The 8464-nt window shown below is 46.1% G+C and overlaps 1 non-coding gene across 1 annotated transcript; it reads right to left on the bottom strand.

Annotated features, from left to right (window-relative positions):
- Positions 1–7364: 7364 nt before the first annotated feature.
- Positions 7365–7502, bottom strand: LOC114809316. Its single transcript, XR_003757103.1, has one exon. It is a non-coding gene; the product is annotated as a small nucleolar RNA SNORA7 (small nucleolar RNA).
- Between the last annotated feature and the right edge of the window lie 962 nt (positions 7503–8464).

Genomic DNA, 8464 nt, shown 5'->3' with positions numbered 1-8464 from the left:
ATTAGAACCAATGTCTTCCGACTCATTCATTTAAGTGCTTACTGTGTACAGAGCACTCTACTAAGTGCTTGGGAAAGTACAGTACAACAATAAACAGTGACATTCCCTGCCCATAACGAGCTCATAGTCTAGGAGAGCGAGACAGACAACAATACAAATAAATGAAATTATAGATATGTACATAAATGCTGTGGGGCTGGCATTTGGGGGAGAGAAAAGGGAGGAAGTCAGGGCGATACAGAAGGAAGTGGGAAATGAGGAAAAGTGGGGCTTAGTCTGGGAAGGCCTCTTGGAGGAGATATGCTTTCAATAAGGCTTTGAATGGGGGGAAGAGCAATAGTCTGTTGGATTTAAGGAGAGCGGGCGTTCCAAGCCAGAGGCAGGATGTGTGCCAAGGATCGAAGGAGAGACAGGCAAGATTGAGACACAGTGAGAAGGTTAGCACTAGAGGAGTGAAGTATGCAGGCTAGGTTGTAGAGGGAGATAAGCCAGTAAAGTAGGAGGAGGCAAGGTGATGGAGTGCTTTACAGCCAATGGTGAGGAGTTTTTGCTTGATACACAGGGGGGTAGGCATCAACTGGAGATTTTGGAGGAAAGGGGTGATATACTCTGAACTTTTTTGTAGAAAGATGATCCAGCCAGCAGAGTGAAGTATGGACTGGAGTTGGGAGAGAAAGGAGGTTAGGAGGTCAGCAAGGAGACTGATGGAATAATCTAGGAGGGATAGGATGAGTGATTGTGGATGGAGAGGAAAGGGTGGATATTAGCAATGTTGTGAAGGTGGAACTGACAGGATATGGTGATGCATTGAATAAATGGGTTGAATGACAGAGAGGAGTCAAGGATAACACCAAGGTTATAGACTTATGAAGATGGGAAGGATAGTGTGTCATCTACAGTGATGGGAAAGTGAGGGAGATGACAGTGTTTGGATGGGAAGATAAGGACCACTGTTTTGGCCATGTTAAGTTTGAAGTAATGGGAGAATATCCAAGTAGATATGTCTCGAAGGCAGGAGGATATGGGATCCTGAAAAGAAGGATAGAGGTTCAGGGGAGGAGATGTAGATTTGGATATCATCTGCATAGAGATGGTAGTTTGAAGTCTTTGGAGTGAATGAATTCTCCAAGGGAATTAATGTAGATGGAGAATAGAAGGAGAACCAGAACTGAACCGTGAGGGACTCCCACAGTTAGGGTGTGGGAAGCAGAGGAGGAGCCCATTAAGTAGACTGAGAATGAAAGGCCAGAGAGATGAGGAGAACCAGAAGAGGACAGAGTCAGTGAAGTCGTGGTTGGATAAGGTTTCCAGGAGAAGTGGGTGGTTCACAGTGTCAAAGGCAGCTGAGAGGTCGAGGAGGATTAGGATGGAGTAGAGGCCATTGGATTTGGCAAGAAGGAGATCACTGATGACCTTTGAGAGAGCAGTTTCCGTGGAGTGAAGGGGATGGAATCCTATTGGAGGGGATCCAGGAGAGAATTGGAGGAGAGGAATTTGAGACAGTGGGTGTAGATGACTCGTTCAAGGAGTTTGGAGAAGAAGAGAAGGAGGGAGTTGGAGCGATAACTGGAGGGAGCTGTGGGGTCAATAGAGAGGGCTTTTAGGATAGTGGAGACATGGGCATGTTTGAAGGCAGTGGAAAAGAAACCACTGGAGAGCAAATGGTTGAAGATGGCTGTGAGGGAGGGAAGGAAGGAGGGGATGAGAGTTTTGATAAGGTGCGAAGGATTGGAATCTGATGTGCATGTGGAGGGGGTGGCAATATGAGAGGAGGCAGGAGATCTCCTCTAGAGATACTGCTGGGAATGATGGGAGAGTTGAAGAGGGGGCCAGAAGGGAGAGGGACTGAAGAGGGGCAGGGAGAGGGACTGAAGAGGGGCAGCTCTGCCACTTGTCAGCTGTGTGACTGTGGGCAAGTCACTTAACTTCTTTGTACCTCAATTACCTCATCTGTAAAATGGGGATTAACTGTGAGCCTCACGTGGGACAACCTGATTACCCTCTATCTCCCCCAGTGCTTAGAACAGTGCTCTGCACATAGTAAGCGCTTAACAAATACCAACATTATTATTTTAGGGAGCTCAGACCTGATGGTGTTAATTTCCTTAATAAAGTAGATTGCCAGGTCACTGGAATTAAGGGATGGGCAAGGCGGGGGGACAGGGTGCCTGAGGAGGGAGTTAAATGTCTGGAACAACTGGAGAGGGTGAGGGGTATGGGTGTCAATAAGGGAAGAGAGTTTTGCTGGGCAGAGGAGAGGGCAGAGTTATAGCATGCAAGGATAAACTTGAAGTGGACAAACTTGGCCTGATAATTAGATTTCCACCAGCAGCATTCTGCGGCTAGAGCACAAGAACAAAAGAGGTGAACTGTGCAGGTGATCCAGGGCTATGGATTAGTGGTGCAAGATCAACTCGCAGGCCTGTTCTTTTTCCGCTAGGCCATGATGCTTCTCTAAGATAAATAAATAATTTCTAAGATATAACTCCCAATGAATGATTTGTGCAGTGCACTTAAAATTATTTTCAACCAGCTTTTCTGAGAAAAATCAGGAGAAAACCAGTCTGGCTCTTCTACTCTGCCTGATGGCCTAAAGGATCCTGGAAGTTTTCTTCCAGCTCTGCACTGTGTGAGCCCACCAAAGGTTTATTTTTCACTGAGCATTTACCAAAGAAGCTGGCTATCCTTTTACCAAAATTGGAGCATCTTGTCTTTGATGTTGCTGCTTTAGGAAGGTGTTCAAAGACGCTTCCCTTGAAAGATCAGGACTGGAAAATTGTTTAGTTAAATTGTGCGTGGCTGGTTCCTATGAAATCTTCGCACCCATTACAGCTTCTCTGTAATGTGCCATCATCTTTGAGAGATGACCCTTTAGATACTTCAAGTGTTTACGCAGAATGAAGCTGGGTCATTACATGCTCTACTTGGAATCAAACATCTCCGTAGCACAGAGACACACACAGTTTGTGATCTGTTCTGCCCCTTCTCAAATCAGAATGAGGCTCATTTGCCACTCAATCCTGCACTCTCAGTGAAAGGATGAAATAATGAACATTAATGTGGTTAAAGGGAAAGAGCCAGTGTTGCTTAGGGCCATTCAGGTTCTTAGAGCATTCCAGCAGTGGAGAGGGAGAGGTGGATGGGAATCCTAAGATCAATCAATCAGACAATGGTAATTTTTGTGATATTTGTCATGTCAGTCAATAGTATTTACTGAGTGCTTACTATGTTCCAGGTACTGTACTAAGTGCTAGTACAAGCTAATCAAGCTAGATACAAGCTAGCTAGATACAAGCTAATCAGTTTGTACACAGTCACTGTCCCACCTGGGGTTCGCAGTCCCCATTTACAGATGAGGTAACAGAGGCACAGAGAAGTGAAGTGACTTACTCAAGATCACACAGAACTTCCCATAAGAAGAGCACTGTACTAAGCCCCTGGAAGAGTACAATACAACAGAATTGGTAGAATTTCATTTAATTATTTATTTATTTATATGAATGTCTGTCTTCCTCTTTAGACTGTGAGCTCTATGTGAGCAGGGAATGTCCCTGTTATATTGTTATATTGTACACTTCCAAGTACTTAGCACAGTGCTCAACACACAGTAAGCACTCAGTAAATACTATTCACTGACTGACATATTCCATGCCCACAAGGAGTTATAGGTAAGATTTGCCAGAAATAAGAATTTTACAAAATGGTTTTTGACTTACTTCTTAAGCAAGTGGAAGCTTTGCGGGGTTGTCATTGAGGAAGGGAGTTTAGAGCCTTTTTGAGAAAGAACTGACACAGACCAGGCTCTCTGCAGATAGCATAGGCTGATTTCACCTCCATGCCTTTTCCAAGTCCCTTTTTAAGTCACACACCCCGTGTTGTCCCCCATCCTCAGCTTTTTACAGCTCTCCACATGCACCTCTGACCCCATTCCTTTGCACCTTATCAAAACTCTCTCCACCTCCCTTCATCCTTGCCTAATAGCCATTCTCAACCGGTCGCTCTCCAGTGGCTTCTTTCCCACTGCTTTCAAACATGCCCATCTCCCCCCATCCTAAAAAAAACCCTCCCTTGACCCCACGGATCCCTCCAATCATTACCCCATCTCCCTCCTACTAATTCCTCTCCAAACTCCTTGAGCGAGTTGTCTACAACTGCTATCTCAAATTCCTTTCCTCCAATTCTCTACTTGACCCCCTCCAATCTGGCTTCCATCCCCTTCACTGTAAAAACTGCCCTCTCCAAGGTCACCGATGACTTTCTTGCCAAATCCAACAGCCTCTACTCCATCCTCCTCAACCTCTCAGCTACCTTTGACACTGTGGCCTATACACTTCTCCTGGAAACATTATCCAAACTTGGCTTTACTGTCTCTGTCCTCTCCTTGTTCTCTTCATCTCTCTGTCCATTCAGTCTCAGTCTCCTTCGTGGGCTCCTTCTCTGCCTCCCACCCCCTAAATGTGGGGTTCACTCAAGGTTCAGTTCTGGGCCCCCTTCTATTCTCCATCTACACCCACCTTCTTGGAGAACTCATTCACTCCCTTAGCTTCAACTACCACCCTTATGCAGATGCTGCCCAAATCTACATCTCCAGGCCTGTCTCTCTCTCTTTCTCCAGTCTCACCTAGCATCTCCTCCTGTCTTCAAGACATAGCTACTTGGATGTCCTCCCATTACCTCAAACTTAACATGTCCAAAACAGAGCTTCTTATCTTCCCACCCAAACCCGTCCTCCCTGTGACTTTCCCATTACTGTAGATGGCACCAACTTCCTTCCTTTCTCACAAACCAGTGACCTTGCCATTATCCTTGACTCCTCTCTGTCATTCAACCCACATATTCAATCCATCACTAAATCCTGACAGTCCCAACTTCAGCACATCGCTAAAATCTGCCCTTTCCTCTCTATCCAAACTGCTACCACAATAATAATACAATCACCTATTCTATCCTGCCTGAATTACTGCATCAGCCTCCTTGCTGACCAACTTTCTGCCCACTCTAGTCCACACTTCATTCTGCTGACCAGATCATTTTTCTATAAAAACATTCAAGACATGTCACTCTGCTCCTCAAAAAAATCCAGTGGTTACCCAACCTCCTCCACATGAAACAAAAACTCCTCCCAATTGGTTTTCAAGCACTCCACTCCCTTGCCCCCTCCTACTTCAGCTGGCTTCTTTCCTTCTACAACCCAGCCTGCATACTTCTCTCCTCTAGTGCTAACCTTCTCACTGTGCCTTGATCACACTTGTCTCTCTGACAACCCCTGGCCCACACCCTACCTCTAGCCTGGAATGCATTCCAAGAGATCGTCCCAGACTAAGCCCCATTTTTCCTCATCTCCCACTCCCTTCTGTGTCCCCCTGACTTGCTCCCTTTGCTCTTTTCCTCTCCTAGCCCCACAGCACTTATGTACATATCTGTAATTTAAATTATTTGTATTGATGTCTGTCTCTCCCCTTGAGACTGTTTTTTCTATGTCTTGTCTTATGCCGTTGTTTTTGACCTATAATGCGACACCACAGACACATCTCTCAGTGGAAAGAGCCTGGGCTTCGGAATCAGAGGTCATGGATTCGACTCCCAGCTCTGCCACCTGTCCGCTGTGTGACTGTGGGCAAGTGACTTCACTTCTCTGTGCCTCAGTTACCTCATCTGTAAAATGGGGATTAACTGTGACCCTCACATGGGACAACCTGACGACCCTGTATCTCCCCCAGAGTTTAGACCAGTGCTCTGCACATAGTAAGCACTTAACAAATCTGGTTGGTAAGTAGGATAAATCATTTCCCTGGTGAAATTTATGGTGCATGTGCACTAACAGCTGATGGTTCCTTGATTAGAAAGTGGTATTAATAGGCTAATTGAGTTGGCTTTTTTGTGTTCCTCAACGGATGCTTTTGTCAGGAACCTTTACTTGTCCTCTGATTAACAGCTGCCAGGATAAAAGACTTGTTTTGTTTGGAATCATAACTGGGAGGCCAATAGAGAATGTATAGATTATCTGGTTTGAGATTAAACTTTTTGTATGTTCCCAAGCAGTGCAACCTACTGAAAAGAACATGGGTTTGGGGGTCAGAGGACCTGGGTTCTAATCTAATCTAAGCCCTGCCACTTGCCTGTTGTATGATGTTGGGCAAGTTACTTCGCTTTTCTGGGCCTCGCTTTCTTCATCTGTAAAATGGGAATTAAACACCTGTTCTTCCTGCTGCCACTGTGAGCCAAATAAGGGGCAAGGTCTGACTGACCTGATTATCAGATCAAAGGACGAATCTCAGATCCTCCCTTTCCTCTCCACCCAAACGGCTACCTTACTGCTACGGGCTCTCGTTATATCCCAGCTAGACTACTGTGTCAGCCTTCTCTCTGACCTCCCTTGCTCCTCTCTCGCCCCGCTCCAGTCTATTCTTCACTCCGCTGCCCGGCTCATCTTCCTGCAGAAACGATCTGGGCATGTCACTCCCCTTCTTAAACACCTCCAGTGGTTGCCTACCAACCTCCGCTCCAAACAAAACCTCCTCACTCTAGGCTTCAAGGCTCTACATCACCTTGCCCCTTCCTACCTCTCCTCCCTTCTCTCTTTCCACTGCCCACCCCGCACGCTCCGCTCCTCTGCCGCCCACCTCCTCACCGTCCCTCGGTCTCGCCTATCCTGCCGTCGACCCCTGGGCCACGTCCTCCTGTGGTCCCGGAATGCCCTCCCTCCTCACCTCCGCCAAACTGATTCTCTTCCCCTCTTCAAAACCCTACTTAAAACTCACCTCCTCCAAGAGGCCTTCCCAGACTGAGCTCCTCTTCTCCCTCTACTCCCTCTACCACCCCCCCTTCACCTCTCCGCAGCTAAACCCTCTTTTCCCCTTTTCCCTCTGCTTCTTCCCCTCTCCCTTCCCATCCCCTCAGCACTGTAATCGTCCGCTCAACTGTATATATTTTCATTACCCTATTTATTTTGTTAATGAAATGTACATCACCTTGATTCTATTTAGTTGCCATTGTTTTTACGAGATGTTCTTCCCCTTGACTCTATTTATTGCCATTGTTCTTGTCTGTCCGTCTCCCCCGATTAGACTGTAAGCCCGTCAAACGGCAGGGACTGTCTCTGTTGCCGACTTGTTCATTCCAAGCGCTTAGTACAGTGCTCTGCACATAGTAAGCGCTCAATAAATACTATTGAATGAAAATGCCAACATTATTATCTCTCCCAGAACACTCCTTTCTCCATCTGTAATCATTCTGGTGGTGTACATAGAATCTTCTTGGTAAAAATATAGAAATGATTTACCATTGCCACCTTCTGTGTAGTTAACTCGTCTCAGCCCTCGACTCTCTCCCATACCTCTGCTGTCCAGCATGGGTGAGTTTTGACTTGTAGCAGATTGCCTTCCACTCACTAGCCACTGCCCAAGCTAGGAATGGAATGGACAGGCCTCTGCTTGACTGTCCCTTCCATAGCCAAGACTGGTAAGGTACTGGAAACTCCCCAGGTGCAAACCAGAGAGGGATCCACTATTACTAGTACTAATTAATCTATTTATGGGTTTCTTCACTGAGATACAAGCCCAAATTGGACAGATACATCCTCTACCACAACTCTGCCAAACTGTGAGCCTCCAAATGTTTGTAACTACAATTCCTGGTGTGAGCCTGTAAGGAAGGTAGGGAAATATTGGTCCACAACAGTGTCAGTTGAACACAGGGCTGAGAATCATGCATTCTGAGTACTCCACTTGCTTTTTAACCTTTCACCCTTTATAAAAAAACAAAAAACCAAGGAATGTCCATGCTAACCTTGGTGGTGAGTGAAGGGGGAGGCTGAATGTGGAGTGGAAGGAGAGGTGGGTTCCAGAAGCCCTTAGAGGTCTGAGGGAAGACCGAGGGGTGCATGACCAAGGTGGTACTGACATAGTTTTCTGCCCCTAACTCAGTCAGTCAGTCAATCGTATTTATTGAGCACTTACTGCATCCAGAGTACTGTACTAAGTAATAATAATAATGTTGGTATTTGTTAAGCGCTTACTATGTGCCGAGCACTGTTCTAAGTGGTGGGGTAGACACAAGGGAATCAGGTTGTCCCACGTGGGGCTCACAATCTTAATCCCCATTGTACAGATGAGGGAACTGAGGCACAGAGAAGTTAAGTGACTTGCCCACAGTCACACAGCTGACAAGCAGCAGAGCGGGGAATCGAACCCATGACCTCTTACTCCCAAGCCCGTGCTCTTTCCACTGAGCCATGCTGCTTGGTAGAGAAACCAAAGTGGGACCTGACTTACAGGAAGCGAATGTCTTCTTTTCAAACTCAAATCGTCTCTTTTCAGGCCTCGAAGAATTTAGGTAGAGAAATGAAATAATAGATTATTTGCATGAAGCAAATATCACCTCTTCTGCCTTAAATATTTAATGAGAGAAATGAAAGCAGGAGCTGATTTTCTTGACACAAATTTCTCCTTTTAAGCCATAAATT

Source organism: Ornithorhynchus anatinus, chromosome 2, assembly GCF_004115215.2.
Source record: "Ornithorhynchus anatinus isolate Pmale09 chromosome 2, mOrnAna1.pri.v4, whole genome shotgun sequence".
NCBI classification, from domain to species: Eukaryota; Metazoa; Chordata; class Mammalia; order Monotremata; family Ornithorhynchidae; genus Ornithorhynchus; species Ornithorhynchus anatinus.
Note: the sequence above shows the minus strand (reverse complement) of the source record. Positions and strands in the feature narration are given on the sequence as shown.